The sequence below is a fragment of the Saccopteryx leptura genome, chromosome 3 (assembly GCF_036850995.1).
Source record: "Saccopteryx leptura isolate mSacLep1 chromosome 3, mSacLep1_pri_phased_curated, whole genome shotgun sequence".
NCBI lineage: Eukaryota > Metazoa > Chordata > Mammalia > Chiroptera > Emballonuridae > Saccopteryx > Saccopteryx leptura.
Window position 1 is genome coordinate 315581233 of NC_089505.1, and position 26855 is coordinate 315608087.

Consider the following 26855-nt stretch of genomic DNA (forward strand, 5'->3'; position numbering starts at 1 on the left):
CTGGGATGCAGAGGACCCAGGTTTGAAAACCCGAGGTCGCTGGCTTGAGCATAGGCTCATCCAGCTTGAGCATGGGATCATAGAGATGACCCCATCGTCACTGGATTGAGCCCAAAGGTCATTGGCTTGAAGCCCAAGGTTGCTGGCTTGAGCCCAAGGTTGCTGGTTTGAGCAAGGGGTCATTGGCTAGTTGGAGCCCCCCCCCCCGCAGGCATGAGAAAGTAAACAATGAATAACAAAGGTGCCAAAAACGAATTGATGCTTCTCATCTCTCTCCCTTCCTGTCTGTCAATCCTTATCTGTCTCTCTGCTTCTCTCTCTGTCAAAAAAACCCCCATATTTGCTCTACAATGAATTTCAATTAATTCAACACTTACTTGAATACCTGTAAAGTGTAATCTGCTAGTTCCTGATGGGGTTAAGGTAAAGAGAATACAAGAAAACCAGAAGATCTCAGGCCTTTCAAGACTTTAAAAGGTGATCACCTTGGTATAATTTTACCCGTATGTTTATTTATTTCATTTTATATTTATTGGTAAAATAATAAAAGAATTATGGAATAATCTGTCCAAAGGGAAAATATATAGACTTAAAATGAAAAAAAAATATTTAGAACAATTTATCATTTCCTTTAAATTCATAATTTATCTAGGTTTAATTTCTTTGACCATAGCTCTAAGTAGCTGGATCACAGCATGACAGAGCCAGGAATCTGGCCTATTCATTGAGTGGATCTTTTCACTATATATCCTCATAGTTACCAGTGGTTAAAACCTACTAACTGACAATTGTTCAATTTTCTTTTCAATTTTGCCTTCCTGAACACAACTATAGTTTAGCACTGTAACCAAAAGAAAAGTGTATAGAATTCAGGCTATCTCATAATTCTAAAATTAATGTTTTAATATTTATGCAATTCTTTCTCCAGAAATTCTCAGTATCTTTTACTTTTAAATGTAATACTTCTTGAAATTAAAACATAACTATAGACAGCTGCCATAATATCTGACAGTCTGCCTGCTCCCACTGTTCATCCTGTCCTGAGACTCTTTCTTGATCCAGCTTTCCCATGTCTTCAGTCTTGAGTCTCCCTGTGCTCTATATTTCCTCATTACTCTTGCATCTTGAAAATACAAGTACTTTGAACCCAAGTTGGTCTTAAGCTTTAGATCTTGTCATCTTCCATTTCCAAACAAGCTTTTTGAATGGTCATGTTACACACCATCTTCACCTGTTTTGACTTTTTATTGTGCTATGCATTTCTTAGGCCCTTTTTACTCTGAAACATCAACACTGATTTCTATTTTGCTAAATCCACTGGACATCTTTCTTTGTCAAATTTTTTTCCAGAATATCTGACTCCCTATATAATAAATTCTATTTTTTCTTGTATCTTTCTGTCCATTTCTTATCATGTTTCTCTTCTTCTATGGACTTCTTAGATTAATGAGCTAGTGCTTTTTAATTCATTGAAAATTGTAGTCTGTTTAGGAGATGTCCCAGGATCGAGTGTGCTGAGCTTCCGAACAGTGTGATTCAGAGCTTGTGTCTTTACTGCTAGCATCCCCAGGACTCATCTTTGGGCCTTCTTTCTATAAACATGTTTCTCCAGGGTGATCAATCCTGAACAAATGGCTTCAACCACCATTCATAAAGTGATGTCTTATATGTTCAATGGATTTCTCTCTTTATTTCTAAACCTCTATTTTCCATTGCCATTTAGGCATCTGTAAATAAATATCCTGCATCTCAAAATCAAGAGATTTGAATGTGACACCTTTTCTCTCAAGCCTGCTTGTTACTTTACTGTCATCTTTAATACAGAGAATTGTACCAATTGCCTGATCACCCAAGCCAACACTCTGGGAGGGATTCTAGATTATTCTCTCTTTATTATCCTCTTCATCCAATGAATTACTATTACTTTTCTGTTCTTGAAATCATTCTCTCTTTTATTTACCAACCCTGATTTCTTTCCTATTTCCTCTCCCTGAGGATGGCTCTCATCACTCCTTACTGTTTCACCTAAACAGCCATTCTTCTTGCTGTCAGCTCCCTAGCATGGTACACAGGTTCTCCTGGTTGGACTCCCAGCCTCCTCCCAGGTGTATTCTCTCAACACTTTCTCACATGCACTGTGACCTTGAACCTGACTGCCACCTGCAGTTTCCAGCCACCGTGAATTCACGTGGGCTACACTCCTTGCATCAGATGGCCCCTTTCTCCTTCACCTGGCTGACTCCTATAAACTCTTCCCACATTGTCCCTTCCAGAAGGACTTTCTGGCCCTACCAGATCCAGCTTCAGTTTGATGTGCTTCCTCATGGCCCTATAGCTGTCTCTGTATACCTTATCTTAAGTTAACTGTAGGAGAGTAAGTAATGCTATAATTATTGGTGAGGTGGTTTATAAACCTAGGCTCCACAGTCAGTCTGTCTGGGAATGTGGCTAAGTATCATCACTCACCATCATGGTACCAAGTAAACCTCAATATGTCTGTGCCTCACTTCCTAATCCCAAAACTGGAGATAGTATTACCAAACATATTGGGTTGTTGTAAAGATTAATTGAACAAAAACATTCAATACACTTAGAATGCTTGCTATACAAGAGTTTTAGTAAAAATTGTTTTCCTTTTTATTAATTTTGTTCCCTCTTTCTTTTCCTTCTTCCTTTTTATTTCTCTTTCTCCTTTTCCTTTTTCTTCTATTTTTCTTCCTTTTCTCCCTTCTTGTTTTCTTCCTCTTCATTCCTTGCCTCCTCTTCCTTTATAACCATTTCCCCTATTTGACCTCTGTGAAGCTCTATGAGTACTGACACTATATTGCATTCAATTCTGTGCCCCATATCTGGTCATAGAGAATGTTATTACTTAATAGACATTGAGAAAAATATTGTTTTATTTTTACCTTTAAAATAATTGTTTTTACTATTCAGAATTAGTGAATATGTTTCAGTATTAATAATAAAATAAAGAGATCTTTGGGAAACTTGTGTGAATGTTAAATATGCACAGAATGAGATCCTATGTAAAGACATGGTAAGCATAATAGTAATGTTGAACATTTATCTGTCACTTTCTGTATGTCAGATATGGTTTTAAAAAAAGAGCTTTGCCTATATTAACTCACACCATTATTGTCCTCATTTATAAGATCTAGTATTCAAAGTTATTTTTTTCAGTTCACATAGTTAGATTATTTATTTTATCTATAATAACTATGTAATAAAAATTATTATAATTATACCTTTTTATACTAGAAAAATGACAGATACAATTTCATACTTTTGAAACACAAGGAAAGAAATGTCATTTTTTTATCAGAGAAAAATATAGGAAAGAATTGTTACTGGGTCAGATATAAAAATTAAATAAGTAAAATAAAGTCTTTATTTTTTTTTCAGACTTGTGCCCACAATTCTAATCTGAGATGGAGTTTTTAATAAAAGATAAGCTTCTCTGCTTTTTATAATGGAAGGAACCTGATCCTTGGAATGAATTCTTGTCTCCACCATTTATAACGAATAGCTTTGGGCCAGTCAAGCTGTTTCATAATTCACTTGGAAATAGAAAACATGTTTAGAAATAATACTATGTTGTGTTTGTTATAATTGTAGTTTTAAATTGGAACATTAGCTAAGCGATATCTTTAAGATAGTTTTTTTTTCTTTTTCCCAAATGAGGAGGACTTCTAGAATTTTTGGTTTTCTATGCTTAAATTTAGAAAATGATAGCATACCAAATCCCTGTGGCAGAGAGATTAAGAGGAACTAAGAGGGTCTGCGGAAGAGGCAGAAGTTCAAATTGGTTTAACTCAGTATTTCTTGAAACTGTCTCTTTCTCTGCCCGAATATCAATTCATATCTCCAGGCACGTTAATGATCTGTGCGATATTATTTGCATAACATTTGTGTGTTTACCAGTTTGAATTTAATCTTATGAAATGTTCACTTTTTAATTAAAATTAAGCTTTGTTGCATTTTAGTCATAATAAGTGTTTGGTCATAAAGAATTTGACCTGCAAGCTTGTAAATTGAGATGAACTGACAGTGAATAAGGAAATTAATTTGCAGATTAGATTCTTAAGGAGAATGTTTGTTTGTTTGTAACAGTAGCGAGATTAAAATTGCCTTTATACTATGGTTCAATTCAACATTACACAGAGCAGAAAAAGGAATAGATTGTTACTGAAAGAATTTGAGGGAAGTTTTGTATGCAACGAATTTGTGGGATCTATTTAATTGAGTTGTGAGACATATAATTTGGGGGCAAATGGCAGGCAATCCATAATTAGTAAAGAATAGAAGCCCTATTTTATAAGTCATTGTGGTAAATACTCAGTATTATTAGTTTTAACTTGTATTTGTACTGCAACTAGTTAAGCATTTAATACAGTGCTAATCTGGTCTCAAAAAGCAGTTGTGTGGTTGTTTCCTTTATAGTTTGATTTAAACTGAAAATGGAGAAGGATGCTACTGAAACCTCATTGGTGTTCCTTTTGTACAAGTGTAGCAAACTTTCTACTTGTCCAGGCTTTAATCATGACATTTGTTCATAAATTATCCAACAGCACATCTGTGAAACTACTATAAGTCTTTATCTGTATGGTAGAAACTTTATTTCCCTCCGCTATGCCACATAAAGATTTTGTACTCCACAAGACCAGCATTCTTCGAAACCCTGGGCTTGCCTGGTCAAGGCACATATGGGAGTTGATGCTTCCTGTTCCTCCCTCCCCCTTCTCTCTCTCTCTCTCTCTCTCTCTCTCTCTCTCATTCTCTCTCCTCTCTAAAAATTAATAAAAAAAAAAAAAAAAAAAGACCAGCATTCAGCAATATTCAAGGTGAATATCCATGTTCCCCATAGTTTGATATATTAAATGTTTATGTTAAATGTTTTTTTCTGTATAACTTTCATGAATGAAGTTTATCATTTGACCCAGTTGACCTTTTATTTATTTATTTATTTGTTTATTTGTTTATTTATTTATTTTTGTCTATTGGAAGGAATTTAGTATTCCAAACAATATTTTTTCATGGAAAATTTTTTTCTTATGCTGTTATCAGTAAGTAATAAAAATGTATTATTCACACATTGGTTTTTATCAGTAAGTGAAACTTAACTTGATTATTTCATGATTTTTGTTCTCTCTGAAACTTAAACTTTTGTTCTTGTATGAACTTTTAGAAGGAAGAAAACAGATTTAAAGAAACGGAACCTTAGGCTGGAATGGAATTTTGTTTCTCCCATCATCACATGGATGGTGACACATTTTCTCTCTTTTTTATGCCTCTGTCATCCTATGAAGGTGTCAATATTTGGCTCTGTGACAGAGATGCTCAGTGGAAAGCCGCTGAGTTCCAGAGATAGTTCTTCTAGCTAGCTAAATGGTTCAAAAACAGGTCATTTAACTTTTCTGGGCCTGCTGTCTTCATCTGTAAAAGGAACAGGTCTGATTATAACATCTTTAATCTGATTTAATCTAATATTCTACAATTCTAATAAACGTGGAAGATAAACAAATTTTCCTCTACTTTTTAAAGCTCTTTTGGCCAGTCTAATAATTAAATCAGCATGAGACAGATTAATAAGAGAAAATAAACACACTTCATTACCTATGTGCGTGTGGGACAGAAAGGAAGAATGGGTATATATGACATTCTGGGCTCAAGATGAGATAAGGCGCCTGAGTTTCATAGCGGAGGAAGGTCATTTGCAGGAGGATAAGAGCAGATGTTCAGTAATTGGAAGCTTGCCCTGTTCTATAGATAGGTCATAAAATGTTGTTTCTGGTGATAAATCTTATTATGGGCAAGCTCCCCAATTTAGATTGTTCTAGGTAGTTAAAGAAGGAGTAGAATTTTCCCCTGAGCCTTCAGGGTCTTGATTGCCTTCACCTTAAAATAATTCACACGCCAAAATGGCACAATTTGGGGAGGTCTGTTCTGAACCCTTCACAAGTAATAAAAATATAATGTGACGTGAAACTTGTACTAAGTTACTTCCTCTAAAAAACCAGTAATTACAAAACTTGCTATCTACTTTGTATTAACTTTACTTGGCAACAGAGGCTAATAGTAGCTCCTGATTCACTGAAGAATACCAAACTAATGTGCAATTGTAATCCAAATGAGTCCCATTTATTCTAACAATCACATTACTCCTTTGCCCACTTTAAGTTACTGTGATTATTTTTTGCTAGCTCTTTAGGAGAAATGGGTTATTTTTTTTTTAATTACGAAAATGTTATTTCAGTAAATGTAATTTAATTAAAATGAAAATTTCTGCCAACTGTTTTAAATAAATATAGTATTCTTTTACTAGTATGAAAGGAGTTACTATTTGCTGTCTCATTTCCTCACTAATATGCTGGCATGTTTAGCTTGAACCTGAGCTTGTGGTAGTTTAGACTTTACCAAAGCAGTTCTTTTTTCATGTAAGTAGGTTAAAAGTGAATTGGGCAGCCTCCTGGTGCCTTTTTGTTCACTTTAAAAAGGCCCCCTTAAGAAGGCCCCTTTTAGAAACCTAGAATCATAAATTTGGAAGATTGATTCAAATTAACATTAGAATGGTCCTTTTATATTTTAAAATTATACAGACTATTTAAAATATGCTAAGTTGACATAAATTAAACTAAAACTGCATCAGAGAAGTAACATTTCTTGTTTTGTTCTACTTTTTCAACGAAAGAACTGAAATCAGAGAAAAAAATGTTGATAATGTTAAGGTACAATTTCTGCTTTCTAAATGACAGGAGGAAATGTATTTGTACAAAAGGTACAAATTAATATTATTCATTTCCTTGTGGCTTTACATGCCCAAGAATGGTGTAAGCAGACCAAAACCTTCATTATGTGTTTTGACTTCTGAGAAGCTTGTTTGTTTATTTTAAAAGAAATATTATATTAATAAATTTCTAGAATTTTATTTTAAAATTATTTTATTGATAGAACTGTTGGCATTTGATGAAGTCTACTAATGTGTCTTCTCTTTTGTAAATTCAGTAGGAATTTTTTTCCAGGGTTAAGGCAGTGCAAACATTTTAATTTGTAGGAAAAGACTGAGTAACTAAATATGAGTAGAATTTCTTAAACTGATGTTTTAAAATCTGCTAGAAAATTAGAGAACAGCATATTATGCTTTGGCTATAATTCAGGACTATACAATAACCCAAGTCTCTGAAGTTCTCAAAAGAATGACAAAGTTGGCATGATTTCCAGACATGCACATTATATGTGCTAATAGCTTTTCAGTGAGAAAGGTTTATATTCTTTTAATAAAGGAAACATTCATTTTTAGCATTTTAGACCATGGGGAACATAGTAATTACAACAGGCACTAATATCTGTCTCCATTCTATTTTTGCTTTCAAACTCCTCCCCTTCCAAGCACTGAAAGAATCCCAGTGGAATTAGTAAAGGAATTTAAACCCATGTCATTTTCAACATCTCATATTTTATAGTACATTTAGCACAACATTGATCCTCAAGGAATGCATAGCATAGCTCATATATATATATATCATCACAGCAAAAGGATTTAAGAATGTTTTTCTTTACTTAAATACATCTATAGACATTTCCATTTATGTGATTTACAGTAATGATTTTCAGAAACACAAAACTGGAATACTCTTTTACAGTTGAGATTAAGTCTAAAGCTATGTTTTCAGTAAAAATCGGTATCCTTAGTCGAGTAATCCCATCATTAGCTAGAACAGTCTGGCCAACGTTCAATCTTTCGAACAAAATGAACTTGGAAATTGTATTGCTAGATGAGAAATAAAAACAAGCAATTAGCACTGAATCTATAGTGTTTGAGATCTTTACCTGTATAGGTTCAGTTGGCAAGCAAATCCCCTCCCTAGGCGGGCCCACATTGCAGACACAGGATTGCTAGTTGCTGTGTTGGCTTGAGGTTCTCATGTTCTTAATCTTTAATTTGTAAATAGTTCCAGTGAGGAGTTTATAGGATTTTAGTAGCTAGTACTCTGTAATTAATATCAGTTAAAAATGTACATCTGGAGGCCCCCAAATGCCTTTTTTGAAGATTTTTTGCAAGCTTATTTTTACTCAGGCAAAAGTAAAAAATTATAAAGAATAAATTTATAAGCTTTTTTCTTTATTATGAAAGACTCACTATGGTTTAATTTTCTTGTTAAAGGTATTAAATCAAACCATTTAGAGAAGTTAATCTATGTTATCAGGGAAAAAACTGACTTTCAATAGACTTAAAGCTTGACTGTAGATCTGATTGCCTTTTATTCTATAATGTTTACTCTCTTGATCTCTTTTTTTTTTCTCTCTCTCTCTCTTTTTCCACACACAAAGACACCCTTTATGCTTTACAAGTAATCCTCATAGATTGTGTAATTGGAGGTAACAATAAGGTATACATGTGGCCTTGATATCATTAGTAAAGAGTGAAAATTTATGGTTGTTTCAATCTCTGCTTCTGGGGAACAAGTATAAAACAATCTCTTTTTCTTTTTTAAATGGAGAATATGACCCAGCTACCATGTTCCTTTAAAGCTGTCTACTCAGAACAGATAATGCTGGTCATCTGAAAGAGACGTTCTGGGGATACACACCAAAAGAAATGCTTTAGATCCTGATCAGGTAGTGGTGCAGTGGATAGAGTGTCAACCTGGGATGCTGAGGACCCGGTTTGAAACCACAAGGTTGCCAGTTTGAGTGGGAGCTCATCAACTTGCGCATGGTGTCACCAGCATGAGCATGGGGTCATAGACATGACATCATGGTAGCTGGCTTGAGCCCAAAGGTTGCTGGCTTGAGCCCAAGGTCACTGGGTTGGCTGGAGCTCCCTGATCAAAGCACACATGCAAAAAGCAATAAATGAACAACTAAAGTGCCACAAATACGAGCTGATACTTCTCACCTCTCTCCTTTCCTGTCTGTCTGTTGATCTCCACCCCACCCCCCCTGCTCAAATAAGTCTTAGGTAGAAACTGTCTCCTCCCTTCCGTATACCCTCCAAATTCATCTTATATATTTAATTATCTTGTTAAATTTTCTGTATTTTTAAAATTATTATGCCTTCTTGAGTAATCACCCTGTTCCTCTTCATGCTGATATTTGCTCTAAAGTCTCATTTCTTTGGATATCTTCTCCTTTGTCTATCCCTCTTTCAGTCTCCTTAAGAATTGACCTCGGAAAAGCTTTCCCAACAACTGGGAAGTTAGGACTTCATTCTTTACACTTATCACCCACTCCCCCACCCCCTCACAGTACTGCTTTATAGCTATTTGTCTTGTCTTCTTGACTCAAATTCCTAAGGCTGGGCTTATTTGTTCTACCCATCCCAAGTTCCACAGTTCTAGCAAGGTGCCTGGTGAGTGGTAAGTATAAAGGAAGTATTTAAGAGAGCCCAGAGAAAGGGTTTGTAGTGACATGAGTTGAGCTGGTAAGAGAAGGAGAGGAGAGAGGTGGAGGGGAATAAATGGACTAGGAGGCAGAAGAGGCACATTGCCCCGAGGCAGTAAGTATTATTTTTATATGTTTAGCTCATTTATATTTTACCTTTAGGTTTGAATTTTAATAATTACAACACAAACCCTTTCGTTCTGTTATGTAGGGATCATGTGGGTGCTTGGCGGCTTTTTCTGGTGTTGGTGAGAACTACATAATGAAGATTCCTAAAACGCTGCAGTGAAGGCCTCTTCTAGAGGTGCTAGTTTAGGAAAAGTCAGTATTCCTCAAAGTGAGGTTTTGAATTTGTAAAATCTGAATAAAAACGCATTAATAACATTAAAAATATGATGGGAACAAGAGAAGAGCTAGGAAGTGTCATAGAAAAGTGATGCTAATTTGCTAGGCCCCTTCTGGCTCCCCTGGCTCCAGCAGAGGACTAGGGTGCCTTCTCTAGCTTTGTCTTCCCCCTATATGGTGATGACCAAGAGGACGTACTTCCAGACCTTCCAGGTTTCTTGTTATCTAGGTTGCTTTATGTAGGAATGTGTTAAATGGTCCCAATGACCAAAAGTAAAAGAACCGCCCTTATTTCAAGGACTTGCTGTCCTCTTATCGGATCACATGGCCACTAACTCTGAAACTTCTCAGCAATTTTAAAGACCAGGTGGGAATTTTACTAGTAGTGAGGGACTATGGGGTAGGGGAAAATTGGGGACTTTTGCCAAATAAACATTATTAAAAATTTTATTTAAAAATTGTGGTAGAGGAAATTACAGAAGACGGAGACTATCAAAGAGAGGAAATGCCAGGTAATTACTAAACCTTTACTGCATGTTGTCTTTAGAGATATGAGGCTAGATGGTTCTCTTTGCAAAGGGGGTGAACTGGGTGATGGCATTTTTATTAACTATTTTTTTGGTCAAGTGCCTCTTCTTAAAACAATCAGTATCCATTGCTTTGGTTGCATTGGTTGTGATTTTCCATATTGATCATTTAGAAGCTGAAGCATTGCCATTCAAAACACCTTGATCCACTCATTTTAATAACATGGTTTGATGTGCGTGCATGCATGTATATACACACACAGTCAAATCCAGATTTTTGTTTGTAATTTTGAAAGAAATTTGTTTTCATCAACTGTTTTGTCATTTTTACTGTACAATCTCTTGGTACAGTATGTACTATAATCCTTGCTGACTCATTTATTTCTCAGTAAATAGAAAATACTGGAACTTTACGGTAGATTTTGAGTAGAGAGTTGACAAAGGGAAGGACACTCAGCATGAAAAATTTCATTATGTTATTTTTCAATTAGTTTTTCCCCCAACAGCAGAGTTGTTATCCAAGAATGGCTTAATTTCTCTTCTTAAAATAAAATGTGCAGGCCTAAACAACAAGGTGGAGATCGCCTTGCTAGATAACTGCTCAGCTTTTTGCAACAGAAATAAAGTCCTTTTTCTACCCGTTAAGAGCTTTGTGACACTGGCAGCTTAGAATCAATCTCTCTGAGTCCTGGTTGCCTCATTTGCGGCATGGACAATGGTATTGCCTAATTTATGATGTTGCTGAGAGAACTGAGTAACACAACATGCAAAGATTGCTTCAAAAACGTTGTTGGCATGCAACAAATATTTGCTATTCCTATCATTATGTTACTATCATATAAAATGATACTACCAAGAACAGTAGTGGGGATGGGAGTCAGTGAGATAAGCACAAAGGAAAAGGTTAGGATAAATAAATCTGTTAAGATAATTCTGAGTAAACCACAGGCAAAACAGAAGTACATGAGGATACAAAGCTTTGCCTTGACAAAATTGAACACTCTGTATAAATTGTTATAAGAGTTAGAATGCCACTGGAAAAAAGAGCTGAATTATGAGGTACAGTAATAGCATCCTAATGAAATGGGAAATAGTTACAAAATTTTAGGATTTTATCAAAAAATGAATGCTTATTTTTATTTATCTCTGATTAAGGAAAAAAAAATGACTATGATCGACCAAGGGGTAAAGAATATACATTAAGCCAGCTATTTACTACCCAAATCTACATGATTTTCCTCCTAAAAAATTTTTTTACCTACCTAACATAAAAGGTGGAAACAAAAATTCAATCATTTCCGAACACTATAATGTGAACTATTTTCTAGATGTTCCTTACTCATTTCTGGCTACAATAATGAGAGTTCATTTGAAACAATGCCACAAAGCAGCACTAAATATGTGCTCTCCCACACGCTGCATATAAGGGAAATCAAGTCGAGAACAATTTCACTAACTGTTTGCCAAGGTCAACTTTTCTGTTTTTCAAAGAGTAATGTGCTTTCCTTGAAAAATAATGTAATTCTTTCTTCATTGAAATATGGCCCTCCTGATATGGAATTCTTTCTGGAATAATAATATAAATCCACTTTATCTAATTTGACAGTAGACTACTGTATGGAGATTTAAGAAACAATGTTAGCATTAATTCGTTCAAAGAAGATATATTTATTGCTAGTTCTTTTCTTATTTTTTTGCCACTCTATCTTTATGAACTAGGTAGCATTCCTTTATAAAATATTTTTTTAAACAGTAAAATTTCTTTTTCTTTTTAACTTTCTATGAAATTGCTTTCTCCCCATAGCTAGAACGGGGAGATTGTGGGACTCACCTAATCCTTAGTTGAACATCAGGAACAGCCTTACTTTCTCAGTCTTAGGCAACTTGTGTGTGCACTTATTTAATTTACTTTTAATTTTGGTGTCATGGGGAAAGGAGAGCAAAAAGGTATCTTTTTTAAGTTCTTTTCTTTTTTACATGCTGGAAGGTAATTGCTTATAGTCAACTGAGTCTTACTTTTTTCATTAACTATACTCATCATCTGTTTAAAAAAACTTTTTGTACTTCCTCCCTCTACAAACTAACAGAAAAGCTACCAGAGCACCAGAGCCTAGATGAGTTCAAATCTTTTTGGCCGGATTCTTCTTACTTTTAAAAGTCCCCTCCCTTCTTGTCTCCTATGTTCTAGAAAAATCCAGTATTGTCTCACCTTGCTCAGAAGTTGGCCATCAGGTGTGCTAGACTGCAGGCCTGGGTTTTCACTTGTTAATTTCCATTAATCAGACAAAAGGTTCTGGGTAAAGGAGATTCTTGCTAGATAGTGGTTATGAGGGAAAGAGTCATAGTGGGGAATGACATTAGGAAGCTTGCTGACCTCCAGCAGTCTGGGCGGTCAGGCTTCTGACTTGGAGCTGAGGGCCCATTACCGCCCACAAGGAATTGGCAGCCTGAGAATGAAGGATATCAGCTGTGTTACACTGGTGCACTGTTAGCTGAGAATTATCACGTGATTATAAGAGTGAAGCCATCTTAAGCTTAGTATCTTCAAAAAAGAAAAGGGAGCCTGACCAAGCAGTGGAGCAGTGGATAGAGCATCAGACAGAGCATGGACTGGGATGTAGAGGACCCAGGTTCGAAACCCTGAGGTTGCTGGCCTGAGTGTGGGCTCACCAGCTTGAGCACAGCTTATTCAGCTGGAGCACAGGCTCACCAGCTTGAACCCAAGGTCGCTGGCTTGAGCAAGGTGTCACTTGCTCTGCTGTAGCCCCCCGTCAAGGCACATTTGAGAAAGCAATCAGTGAACTACTAAGATGCCACAACCAAGAATTGATGCTTCTCTTCTCTCTCCCTTCCTGTCTGTCTGTCCTTCTCTCTGTTAAAGAAAGAGAAAAAGGAGAAAGGAAATTGTCAAGGTACCTCCTTCAAGAGGGAGCGGGTGGATCCAGCTCCTCCGCCTTGGTTGCAAGGTCTGGCCTCAGCCCTCCCACCCCCGCTGCTCCCCTGGGGCCCCACTTGCTCCTTCTTTGCCACTTGAAGGAACTGGCTACTGCCATTTTCCCTTCTACCTCCTTGTTATTTTGAATATGTGTTCCTGAACAGCATACTTCGTTCTTTCTCCCTAAGCTCCTTCCCAAACTCAGCTCCTCCCAAAAGGCCACCATTGGTGGGTCAATCAAAGGGAGATGAGCTGTTCCATCTTCCACGTTCAGCACTTGACAATTCCATGCCTTAGCAAATTTACATGGGCAAGCATGGCTGGCATGCGATGTGCTTAGTTGCTTAGCTTTTACTCAAGTCTCCATATAATAAGTAAACCGGTGTCTAAAGGAAGAACTTTTAAAACAGCACACTGAAATTTGTCTCACATCTACAAAATATGATCTCCCATCCAGAGCAGGGGCTGACCTGTCTGTCCTCCACATTCTACGGCACCTTCTGGACGATTCCAAATAACACTCACAGAATTGTTCTGCTGTTCATCCTTGAAGAATTAGAAGTGTCAGGAGGGGTGCAGTCTAATTCTTTGTATTTATTTTTATCACTTAAAAGACTGATTTGCTATAATAATAACTGTACTACAAAAGATTCTTTGCTAATATTGATGGTAAGTAACTAGGCAGTTATAACTTCTTAAACTTTTTATGATTTAAGTTTGTGAGGATCTTTATAAAATAGATGACTATTAAGGGAATACCTGTTACCTTTAGAAAATATGGAAAATGAAGCTATAAAAATATGTAAGTCTACTACTCAGCATGCGTTATGTCATTCGTATACAAATTGTTCTGTTTATGTGGACTGCATGGTGACAGAAACAGAGAAGGAGAAAGAGAGAAGGGAGATAAGGTGATGCTGTTTATTTATACTCAGGAAGAGCACAGTTACAAGCATAGGTTCCGGAGTAGGACAGTGTTTTAGGCAAATTATTTTACATCTCTAAGCTTCAGGGATTTGTTGTGAGGATTAAATGAGATTCTAGGAACTGATTTTATTGAATGTATTCGATGTCAGATACTGTTCTAAATATTTTTTACACAACTCTTTAATTCTCACAACAAATGCAATGTTTGTATTATGACACTTTGCCTTTCATTGTGTGTACAACATAATTATAAAGAGCTTAGTGTAGTGTCAGAAAAAAATACTTGCTATTTGTGCATGACTTTTTTTTTTTTTTTGCAAGGTGTAGAGAGTAATAGGAAATTTTATAGCAAACTCTTCATTTCATGATTAACAGTTTCCCGGAATGATGTTTTTATTTAAATTTACTAGTTAATGTCTTCAAATAAAAATTTAAAACTCTCTCATACCCTTTATTCCAGGAATGAAATTCTAATTCTTAGGTTAATAAAGTAGAAATGGCTTTGTATATCATCTATTGTTCAAAATAAACTCAGTTAATCTAGACATATCATGACCTTATCAGCTCTTCCCAAGTGGTTAGTTAAAATGGAGACAATTTAATTTATAAATAAAGACTTGTTACTTTGGCCAATTCCTAGTTACTTCTTGGGTGGGATTTAAAATATACATAGTCAATTTTTTTTTTTTTACCAGATACTTCCTACATAGGTGGAATGTGGCTTTTCAGTTAATCTAACATATAGCAGAAATTTCTGTATCAATGGGCATATCTTTCATATAATGAATGGCACATGGCAGCAGCAAATATTTTCCTTAGACTTCCATAAAATAAAATTCAATCCTTAACAGAAGAGATTTCCAATGTTCACTGATTTTGTTTTTTACATCAGAGGTTGGGGTTGATAATTACTCTAACTATAGTACTAGAGACATTAAAAAAAAAAAAAAAAACCTAAGAATTTTATTCTCAAACATTTTACTAAGGGGCCTTCTTCTTTTTTTATACTGGTATCAATATAATCCTACAGACTCAGGGTTTGGAAAAACTACCAGTGAAAACTTTAAAAATTATTTATTTTTACTAATTTTTATGGAATGTTTAGCAAAATGTTTTGATCTCTTTGTCAAAAGAAATGTTTATGGACAGTGTCCAATATCATGGTGTTACTTGGCAGTTACTTTAAGTAAAATTATTTTAAGACTTCTAAGGGGTAACTTAAACTTTTGTATTGTGTTGCCAAGTTCTTTCTCGAAGAGTGTTCAGAGAGCACTGCTCTGGTATCCTGAGATGTCTTTCCGTGTGGTCTGGTTAGGGTTGCAGGATGGGACAGACGGTATTGGGAGATTAGATAGACCTGATATAATCAGCAAGTGCCAGGCAGGCAGACCCAGCGGCTTGCTTGGGAAAGAAATTCAGACCTTTAGAGACAATTGTGTGTTGTTCTGAGAAAGGCCTTCCCCACTTTGAAATTAAATTGCTTTCCCTTTTATTTTTACTTTAGAATACTTAAGCCTGTAATGACTTGTTTTTGACTAAGGTGTGAGGCAGGGATCCAACGTTTTTCCATAATGGCAGCTTCACCGTGTATTCAATTTCCCATGTAGAGTTTTATGGGTTTCTGGACTTTTTCTCTGGTTCAGACCATTCGGGCTGAAATGTACGCTTATACGTGATAGCGGCACTTGAACCCTCATTTTCCTGCCCTGGCTGCAGCCTGCCTCGTCCCTGGAACTCTGCAGCACATTCATGCTAACAGGTTAAAAGAGGCTCAGGACACATCAGGGCTCTAGTTCGGGATTCACAGGCTCAGATATAAGGAAGTGGCAGGGCTGGAGGGAGTAGGTGGAGTAAAGCCCTCCACAGGTTTGCCTCAAGCAGAGCAATAAGCTCATCTGGTCCCAGCATGCTACTATTGATCCAAGGATAAGGCTCCCATTGGTTTACAACAGTGCTTGTTCGCTGGGGCCTGATTGCAGCTGATCTGAGCAGGAGACCTCAGCAGGTCTCCCAGGCCTGGAGTACACAAAATAAGGCAGCAAAGGGTCCTCACATCAACTCAATGGGCATGATGCCCTCTGAGCTATGTCCCTGGAATACTATAAGCTCTTACAATGCAGCCAGTTAGATACTTTTTTTCATCTTCTTTTTTTTCTCTCAGTCTATGAGCTTGTGGTGGCTAGTGGTACATGATAAAGAATATCTCTGTAATTTATGAGAGAGTGAACACTTAGAGAAATGTATTTGATTTGTGGCGGGGAAACTTCCTTTATCAAAGTTATAACAAGCTAGTCTTTCATATAATTCTCAGAACTGCTGGTTTTTGTTTGCTTGTTTGTGCATTTGGTGTTGTTACTGGAAAAGCTGCTAAACATATTTCTCAAACAATGTATATGTCCCTGTCAAAGTTTTAATACCAAACCCTAAACCGTGCTTCTCTTTTAATTACTGATTCTTGACAATTGTAAATTACAGGATACAAATCATGGAAGCCATTTCCAGTGAACTGAACAACTGTAAGGAGAGATTGGCAGAGTAAACGAGAAACAAGTGTCTCATCTTTGACATTTGGGAACACTGGACAAGGCTTTACAATTGTCCTGTAATTCAAAATGTTTTCTTTCCACCAGAAGATAGAGAGAGTACACACCTGACCAGGCGGTGGCGCAGTGGATAGAGCGTCGGGCTGGGATGCGGAGGACCCAGATCTTAAACCCTGAGGTCGTCGGCTTGAGCCTAAGGTTGCTGGGTTGAGCAAGGGGTCACTCGCTCTGCTGGAGCCCCCCCTCCAATCAAGGCACATATGAGAAAGCAATCAGTGAACAACTAAGGAGCCAAAATATCCCTATCTGTCTCTCTCTCTGTCTCTCTCTGTCTCTATCACACACACACAAAAAAAGAGAGTACACAAAACCTGCGATGGTGCTTCTGTGTTCGTGTTTGTTCATGAACTTTATAGGATTGATTATAGCTTAAATTATTTAAGGACATTATAATGTAAAGATTTGATTAGTATGTCAATAAATTTCTAATATGTATGTGTAACTTTAGAAGGCTGGAGAGTTTCATCATTCATTTTCATGCTCTGAGCCACGAACACTAGACAGGAGTGTAACTTTCAAGTTAGTTCAAGTGCTTGGAACAAATCGCTCTTTCCCAGTCCTCTCATGTATTTTTTAATATGATAAAAATTAATGCTAGACTCAAGATGCAAAGTTGGAAAACCATGTTTAATAAAAATACACATAATTTTTGTGAAAAAATATATAATATATGCTTCTTTAAACTTGAGGAAATATTTTTGACTTTACATAAAGTGGGCATGGCCTTGAATGACCACAGTTCTAATAAAAAGGGACATTAAAACATGATGAAAGAGTCCTCTTTTTATTTCACTTTTCAGTGGAAATAGAATAGGTATTTGAATATCTCCAGACCGATGATAAGCCCCCAATCCTTAAACAGTGCCCATGTGTTCTCAATAGCACTTGCACCTTGATCCAAGTTCCCTGGATTCCATAAGGGAGGCGGTGCCTCCTAGAGCAATAACTCTTTACTCTGAAGCTGTTGGAAATATATGACACTTAAAGAAAAATGGTATAAAAATGTCAGTACAAAACAGAACATGTTATAAAGACTACGTTTCTGGATAGAAGACAACTGAATTATTAGTCTTATAAAAGGAATGAAACAACAGTCAAGATTATGTTTGACGTTTTTTCTAGTTGAGGCAGACCAATATATTTTGCAGATAAACCTGAGGAGGGACTTGAGGCAGCGCAGTGCAGGGCGGGTGGCTTTGTTGCAGTTGTGGGCAAACACGAACCATGTGTTCTGCTGATCTTTTCACTAGGGATTTCAAGTCATTATTGTTTTATGGGAAGTAACTTTTTTTTTTCATTGTAACTTATTAAAAGAGAAAGGGAGAAAGAATTTCTGTGATTTCTTTTTTTTAAAAATTTTGGTCAGAGTAGTGAGTGTTAAAGTATTTTTATTTTACTACTAAATAGCTCAGTAAATGAGAGTATATATTTGTGCATTAAGCAAAATACATTTAAACAAAATGTTTTTATCTCTAAACCAAACCTGGTTTGTTTTAGAGTATATATAAAATATGATTTCCCTTCATCCAAGAAATGTCAACAGTATTCTCTGAGAGTCATAATCATCATTAGTGTTATTGTCATGTGAATTTCAAAGAAGTATTTTGTCTTATATGTCTTGAACATTTTATATCTATATTCTTTTTTATTCAGACTCAGATTTTGGTCTGATACAAGTGATATTAAAGTAGGGTATATATATTTATATAAGTGATATTAGTATAGGTGATATTCAAGTAGGACATATAAAATTTTTGTTTTAGAGCTTCTATATATCCCGCCTTTCCCTAAGAACTTCGCAAATGTTAACTCATTTAAACCTCACAGCACCTTTGTGACATACAAGGGTGGACAAAAGTAGGTTTATAGTTGTTTGTCTGGAAAATTAGATGCAGGGGCCCCAAGTCCTTCTAACTGAGATCTCCCACACACAAAAAAAATGCTGGTTATGATTATTAGTTTTATTAACTCTGTGTTTTCCATATTCACAACTATAAATCTACTTTTGCCCATCCATGTATATTATTAATATTCTGAGGAACGTACTAATATGTCATGTCAACCCTATGAGGTGCATACTGATATTATGAGAAGAGGAATAGAGATGTTAATTGACTTGCTCAGTATTACCCATCTGGTGAGTGGCAGAACTGGGTTTGAATGTGAATGAAATACGCTGCCTTTAGTAAAAACATAATAGCACATATGAATATTTATTCTAAATAAGACCACTGTTGGTGGAGCAACCTACGGCACTCTGATAAATGGGAAATTGGGATTTCTGTTGGTAAGAATAGTCAATTAAAATTCATGCTTGAATTAATTCTGAAAATTAAATCTCTGAATTATTGATGCTGTACCATTTCATGTGTAGGTTATTATACATTTCAGTAGAGAAGGTAAATGCTTACTTGTTCTTTAAAATTATTTAGCCTTTAAAATAAATAAGCATGAATAATGTGATTTATCACTTTATCACATGTGACATTTGATTTTACTTAAATGATTTTTTCCATAGTCTAGAATTTCACTGTGTACTTTGCAAATGCACTAAAATATTCATTGAAAAAATAACTTTAGTAAATTATGAGTTGGTATCTGAGGATACACTATTAGCTTGCTTGTAAATTTAATTGTAAGAAAACACATACATATCAAATAACGTTATAATTATATTTTCATGTGTTTACATATTTAGAGCATTCTCTCATCTATATAAAAGTATGTAATATAAAATTGTTATGACTTGATTTATCAGACATTTAGCTTTCACCCCAGTTTTATTTGTAGATTTAATATTACATTGGGTTAATATCCCTTAGTTTTATTTTTTCTTCATGTATAAATTCTTATCAGGTCTTTGATTCTAAAGAAAAGACAAAATAGCAAAACACAAGTTTCAGCAAACACACCTACTGGTAAGAAAATGAAAATAGTATTGTCCAGATATGCTCATTATATTGACTCACTACAGAGAGTGAACCAGCTTCTCCATTTCATTTTTCAATTGAGGAAAACCTGAAGTCAGTGTTATGTTGGGAGTTTAAATATCAATTTACCTTTTTTTCATCATCTGTATCATTTTATGGCTTCAAGGAGAAATCTAAACATGCAGTTTCATCCAGTGAGTATTTTTAAAGCATCTATTAGTAGCCCAGATTGCTCATTAAAGTTTAAAAAATTCAAAAGAGATTTTCTTCATTTTCAAAGACTCAGGTCGAATAGAGACACTTATATCAGGAAAAGTGGTACAGTTTTTAACTAATATGCAAATTGTGTTTGTTTTAAAGTTTCTTATTGTATTTATATCCTGAAAATACTAAAACTTCTATAACTATTTGAGAAATCTGACATAATCCAAAAGTTTTTATGGATTGTTTTGAAGTTATTCATTGCCCTCAATATTTCTTATTCTACCGCTTTCTTATATATCGAGTAAAGGAAGCTACATCTTCATCAGACAGTGGAGAACTCTCTGCAAAAGGAACTAAATGTCTCATTTTCTTCAGTGTAATGTTCCTTGTAGGTATTATGAATAGTTATTTTGTAGATTTTAATGCTTCTATATGTTGATGTCAAATATTAAGGATATATCATCAACATCCCTTCTTCTTTTGCTCTTGAAGTCATCTAAAATCGTCTTGAGTCTGCTGATTATTCTATGGCAGAAACCAGTAAGAATAAATATATCTTACTGTTTGTATGACCTGCTTTTAATACGGCGCCTCTCTTATAATAGACTCCTATAAATATTTGATGATGAATGATTGATCTTTAAAGCAAAGAATGATTTAGTACCTTTACCAGGAATAATGTAAAGTTTCCATATTGGTAAAATACTGCAGAATGCAACACACATAAAGCAACTGAGCTTTTTTCAGTTTTGTTCTTATAGCTATTTCACAGCAAAAACAAAAACAATTCAAACTGTCAAAATGAAAGTGTAAAGAATAAAAAAATTCTTGTCATGCAACACATGTTAGGTGATGCAAATGTAAAATCCAGGAGGTCAACTTGAACTTGTTTTTTGATACACAGAGGTTTTTGAACATACTCAGTTGGTTTTATATATTAATATAAGATGAAGGGAGAGCATGGGCTTTTCCTCCTTACATTAATGCTTTAAATGTACAGTGCAGTAGAGTTAAACTAGTTAACATTATGCTATGGGAAAAAAATCTCAACGAAAGAGGATATAATTCTGATTTTAATTTATTCAGTAGTCTGAGAGCTTTTTAAGAATTGGATCAAGAAAATATAAACTGTTGAGTATTGAGAGAATGGCATTTGTAGGTGAGTGTTTCACTCTTTGGTTTATGATTTCTAACATTTAGGTAGTCTTGTGTCCTTCATGAGACATATTTACAAACACTATGCTCATCCTAAGAAAAGTCCTGAAAGGGAGACTTAAGGCAATCCTGGCTTTCCAACTTCAAGTCCAATTCTCTCATCAACTCAGAGGTGTTGCTTCATTGTGTCTGCTTTCCTCATGCACTTGCATTAATTCTGACGGTATATAACTCTATAATGGGACGTAAGTTCTAATCAGTTGTCACAGGACATAAACTTCTAAGTGTCCTATATTTAGCATGAGGCTTAGAAGAGTACATGGATAGTAAATGCACAAGGGAACAGGTTACTGCAAAGCAACCTCTCTTGAAAAGAATCTGGAATCGATACCAGGCTTATGAAATTGTTCATGTCAAGCATCCCCTGGATGTGTTTTATTGCTTTTATTAGTGTGACTGTATAATACAAGAACATATACTTCTTTCTTTTACTTTTCAAAGCTTACCTAGTATGGAACCCCCCGCCAACCACTCTGCTCTCTTCTATGGCTACATATTCTACAAGAGAGACAAACTTTCTAAATACTCATATTTCAAACAGATTCACTCTCTTTGGGGAAACTATAAAGCACTCTGTGATCCATAGAAGTGATTTAACTCAGTAGTTCATAAGCCAGCAGAAATGTTCTTCTACCTGAGTGTTTGAAAACCATTGTTTGAAATCCTATTGAAATCTTTTTACAAAGGATTTAAAATAATTTATAGATTAGAAAAACAGAGCCGGGCAACTTCACCACATTGCTGTTTTATTCGGCTGAAGAATTGTTTAGCTATTGGCCGTCTTTAGTTATCATATTCAGTGAAGGGATTTTTCTCCCCTAAATCTAGTTTCTAATACTTGATACTTTGTTATAGTATAGATATAATAACTATCATATTGATTTTAATCTATATTAAAAAGTAGAAAATTATATTGGAATTTAAAGTCTTCTTAGCTTAATCTGCTGATTAAAAATGTAAGTTTTCTCAAGTTTATTTAGAATAACAGTAGAAAAAGCTTTGGAGAACTTGTCACCCACTGAGGAGGAGAGTTCATTGATCAGCTACTTAATTGCTTTTGATTCTCTGAGTGACCATATAATTGGGAAGTGAAGCTTCAGTAACATTTGTTAGCAGTTGAGTGATTAATTAACTGTTCTATCCCTAAGTTGAAAGAGCAAGTTGACTTATAGTATGAATTTAAATACAGTTAAGATGCTTAAAGCATGTCTGTTCTCTTCTATCACTAGCTGCTTTTTTTCATCTTTATTAACTGATCAAATAATAATTGATAGATAAATTAATTTGCTAATAACATCACTGAAAATGAGTCCATGGAATAAGTTTCAAATGAACTAAAAAGGACTGATAGCTAATTTTGTTTAGGTCCTTGAATGAATTAGAACATTTTGAAAATGATTTTATTTCTCTGAAATAACCATATTCCATATGTTAATGTTTGTTATGTATATGCATACTTATATAAACATAAATAGTAGTATGTTACATGATATAAATACAAATTATTTTTAATAGAAGGTGTTACTTAAATGTTTTAGCGTCTCTAGGGAAAAGTCAGGAGTGGGATCCATTTTCTTTTTCTCAATTCATTCACGATAGCATAAAAACAAATGATACTTCTAAGAAAGCTTCTTTCTTTACCTGTCCTTTGCAAGAGGGTATACTAACTTGAAGTCAGAAGACCAGAAATTTTGCTCTACTATTTATAAATTTTGTGTTTGTTGGGTGTGTTCCCTAACTTCCTGGTGCTTTAGTGTTTTTTAAACAGTAAAATGAGAAAATCTACAGTGTTCCTGCAAAGGGTGACCTTGCATCAAACTGTGGGCTGTACACTCAGGAGGGTCCCTGAAGATACAGACAAGGCGTGATAGCTAGAGACAGTTGAATAGGTTGGTTAATTCATCTGCTTCCTGGTTACTGCTTCTGAGAATGGCAAAGAACAGAATTTGCCTGTTACCACTAGAACTGTAATCTACCAGTATATAAAAATGCTTTCATTGGGCCAAAAGAGAAGACTTTATAATGTAGGCGGACTTCGAAAATACTTTCTAACTCTGAGATATTGAGTAGCTGTGACTGCAGCCTTTGAGACAATGTTCATTTGACCTTGTTGGCAGAAGGGAATAGAGCTCATTTACTCTTAGGAAAATTGTGATTTTCTGTAAAAAATTACTTCAGATTTTCTCCTGAAGTTGTATTACTATAATAACAATGGTTGTTAACGATTGTGTAGTACTGAATTCATTTCTAATCTGAGTTAATCCAAACTCTAAACTTGTAAAATCCACGTGTATTGCAAAATTCTGTTAGACAAAGTGCTTTCTTTTTGTTCATAATGCAAAGATGGAAATTTTGAATAAAACTTTATCATTAAGTTACTGCAATTACTTTTCTGATAATTTAATTAATATTGTTTTATTATTTCATTCTGTGATGTTTTGAAATTAGTTTGTTTAGATTCTTTTTTTTTTTTTTTTGCCCCTTTTTTTAGAATTCTCTGATCTGTCTCGAGGGGCTTTGCTTGCAACACAATTTCCAGTTCTATCCTAAGTTAATGGTGGAATTATTCAATATAAACTAACATATTAAAAGGCTTCACTTAAGCCCTGGCTGTTTGGCTCAGTGTAGAGCGTTGGCCTAGTGTGTGGATGTCCCAGGTCAGTTTTCCAGTCAAGGCACACAGGAGAAGCTCCCATCTGCTCCTCTACCCTTCCTGTTCTCTTGCTTTTCTCTCTCTACCCCCTACAGTCTCCTCTATTGGAGTAAGTTGGCCCTGGGTGCTGAGTGTGGCTCCATGGTCTCCACCTCAGGCACTAAGAATAGCTCAATTGCTGAGCAATGGAGCAACACCCCCTAATGGGCAGAGCATCGCCCCCTAGTAGGCATGCTGGGTGGATTCCGGTTGGAATACATGTGGGAGTCTGTTCCTGCCTCCTCTCCTCTCATGGAATAAAAATAAAAGACATCATTTAACTAATTTGCATATTGAGAGGATGAATGTATTGTTGCCAGCAGTGAGGAGAAAGGCAGGAAAGCTGGAACCTCTTTCTTTCCTCTCTCTCCTTCTCCATGGATACATTTTTTCTCAGGCCAGGCCGACCCATGGGGCTCGGTTAGCCACAAAATATGTGCAACTTAAAAAACATGGTACTGCCCTGGCTGCTTGGCTCAGTAGTAGAGCTTCGGCCTGGTATGTGGAGTCCTGGGTTCAATTCCCGGCCAGGGCACACAGGAGAAGCGCCCATCTACTTCTTCACCCTTCCCCCTCTTTTTTCTCTCTGTCTCTCTCTTCCCCTCCTGCAGCCAAGGCTCCATTGGAACAAAGTTGGCCCAGGCGCTAAGGATGGCTCCAGTTGTGACAGAGCAACGCCCCAGATGGGCAGAGCATCGCCCTCTACTGGGCATGCTGGGTGGATCCCGGCCAGGCGCATGTGGGAGTCTGTCCCTCTGTCTCTCTGCTTCATACTTCAGAAAAATATAAAAAAATAAAAACAAAAACATTGTACTGAGGTATGGATGATGAACCAGTTGACTTTCACTCAGACTCAGATATTACTTTTCCAACATAAAGATGGTATTTGTTCCTTCAGTGCCTCATTTGTTCCTTGTTTGTAAATTATGGACCTTTGGCAATCCTGCGTGTCATTAACACCTAGGTAATTATAATATTTTGTTCTCTGGAATTGCAGCTTGCCCATACATCCCTCAAGACTAAAAAATATTGATGCTGCTTGAGCACTGGGAGAATTTGACTGTCTCAAAATAAATAATAAATACCAGATTTTCTTTTATTCTCATTAAATATTTAATTTATAAGAAGGTTTTGCAATACCATTACTAATCGTATTGTTTATCTGTTGACTGTAAAATGACCTGGCACATGGTAAGCTCTCCATAAATATGGGATTTATGTTATTGTAGTCCATGTTGCTGTCAAATGAGTAGCTGAATGAAATCATGCAACATGAAGGGTAAAAGTCATCACATAGCTGCATGTTTCTGTAATAGAGTTTCTTAAAAGGCAGAACACATAGACTTTATACAGAGTTCCTTAAGTCTAGGTAATGGCAATTGGCATGAGATGCCAACATAGGCCTGAATTGTGGTTGCCACGGACAGGCAAAATGCTCCAAGTTAACCCAGAGTGCATTGAGTGACTTTGTTGGTTAGACAGCAGGAGCCCTGTTTTATTTCTGACTTTCTGGTGAAATCTCTCTGAAGCCAAGGGCAAAAAAAGCCCTTCAAATATTTTGGCCTCATTCTATTATAGCCACAGTTACTCTGCCAGCAAAATTTTTTTTTTTGAGTTCTATAAAAGTCAGTTTCTACTAAATCATTACTTAATCCTTTCTGAAGTAAGAAGAGATTAGTAATTTTTTCTAGACAGAACAGAGGTAGAATGGAACTTAAGATCTAAGATTTTACTTAGCTGGTTGGATTGTTTTTTGAACATTTATTGTGTTCTGTCTCATGTGGGAAAACTGATTGGGACTTATTTTAACTTGAGTGACTGTGGAGGGTCTCAAGGCTCTCTAGAATTCATAGTGACTTTGCTGTATTCTAGACTTAACTTTTGTGCATCTAGACTGTGTCATTAGTCAAAGAGCAGCCATGAGGAGGAAATAGAATTCTAGCTATTAAACATCAAAAATGATTCCTTTGCATCTGAGCAGCAGAGTTATTTTTGCACCAGTTACATGTTTTGTCTATGAATTATTTAAAAACTAAATTCTTGCGCTCTGAGATATTTTTGAAAAATCTTTTATTACCGCCATCACATAAACATAGAAAAGAACAGATGTGTACTATCAAAGGTGGAGCTCTTTTTTATATTTTAAACGAAACAGTGTATTTATTTCTAAATGTAGTTTGTTTATGCAGTATCTAAGAAAAAAATGTGTCTGCAGGTAATTAAAGAAGTTAGAATTAAGAAAGGAATTGTTAAAGTATCACAGAAATATATAAATAGTTGAAAAGAGATTACAACTTTATAGGAAAAAAACAGCCTGATTTTCAGACACAAAAAATACTGGAAAATAATTTTTAAAATCCCATTATTTTATCATTTTAAGACAATTCTGTACAAAGATGGATGTAGAGCATTTATGCTTAGAAGAGTGATATGGATAGGATTAATTATACTGATGAGCAAAGTTTTCTAGGCCATTCCACAACTAATAATTTAAAACTAATTTTTGAAAGCAGCAAAACATGACTAGTAAATTATTCATACGTACTATTAATCTGTCAGTTTTTCATTTTATGCTTTCTTGTGTTTGATAAGAAGTCAATGTATAATTTCTTTTTTTTTAAAGAGGACATTTAAATGAGTGACACCATTCATTCTTAAAAATACACACTCCAATTTTTGTGTGGTCTTTATGCGTGAATGAAGAAAAAAATGTTTCATGTTTTGGAAGAGTTCTGTCATGTAGATTTTTAAAACACTATTATAATTCAATAAAAAGAAAACTTTAGATATTCCTGGAGAAATAAACTAATTCATTTTAAATCCTAAAAAATTACTTTTCAAAAAATAATCTGCAATGGTCTCGCTATAAAATGTTATAAATGTCCTGTTACCCCCAGTGGGGTGTCAGATGCACCATTGTGGCCTGTGGGAATATGGACGGGAACTGACTCTCTCTACTCAGCGAGGGACAGGTGGGAAATCATGTTTTTGAAGAAGAGCGCACTTGAAATAGCAAGTTGCCACAGTCAACTTTCACCTCTGCCAAATGTGTGATTGGCTTAAGCTACTTATATTTTCAAATCTGTTAATTAT

At 35.5% G+C, this 26855-nt stretch overlaps 1 protein-coding gene across 2 annotated transcripts in view; it reads left to right on the forward strand.

The window, feature by feature from the left end:
* The window catches only part of TOX (thymocyte selection associated high mobility group box), a 308505-nt gene that overhangs the window by 44526 nt on the left and 237124 nt on the right, over nt 1-26855 (forward strand). Inside the window, exon 1 of one of the 2 annotated variants that reach the window (XM_066379005.1) lies at nt 9360-9499. The exons of the other annotated variant lie outside the window; for it this stretch is intronic. The gene's annotated coding sequence lies outside the window, so the exon portion shown is untranslated. Of the gene's footprint in view, nt 1-9359; nt 9500-26855 lie in introns of those variants that run through there. 2 annotated transcript variants of the gene reach the window in all.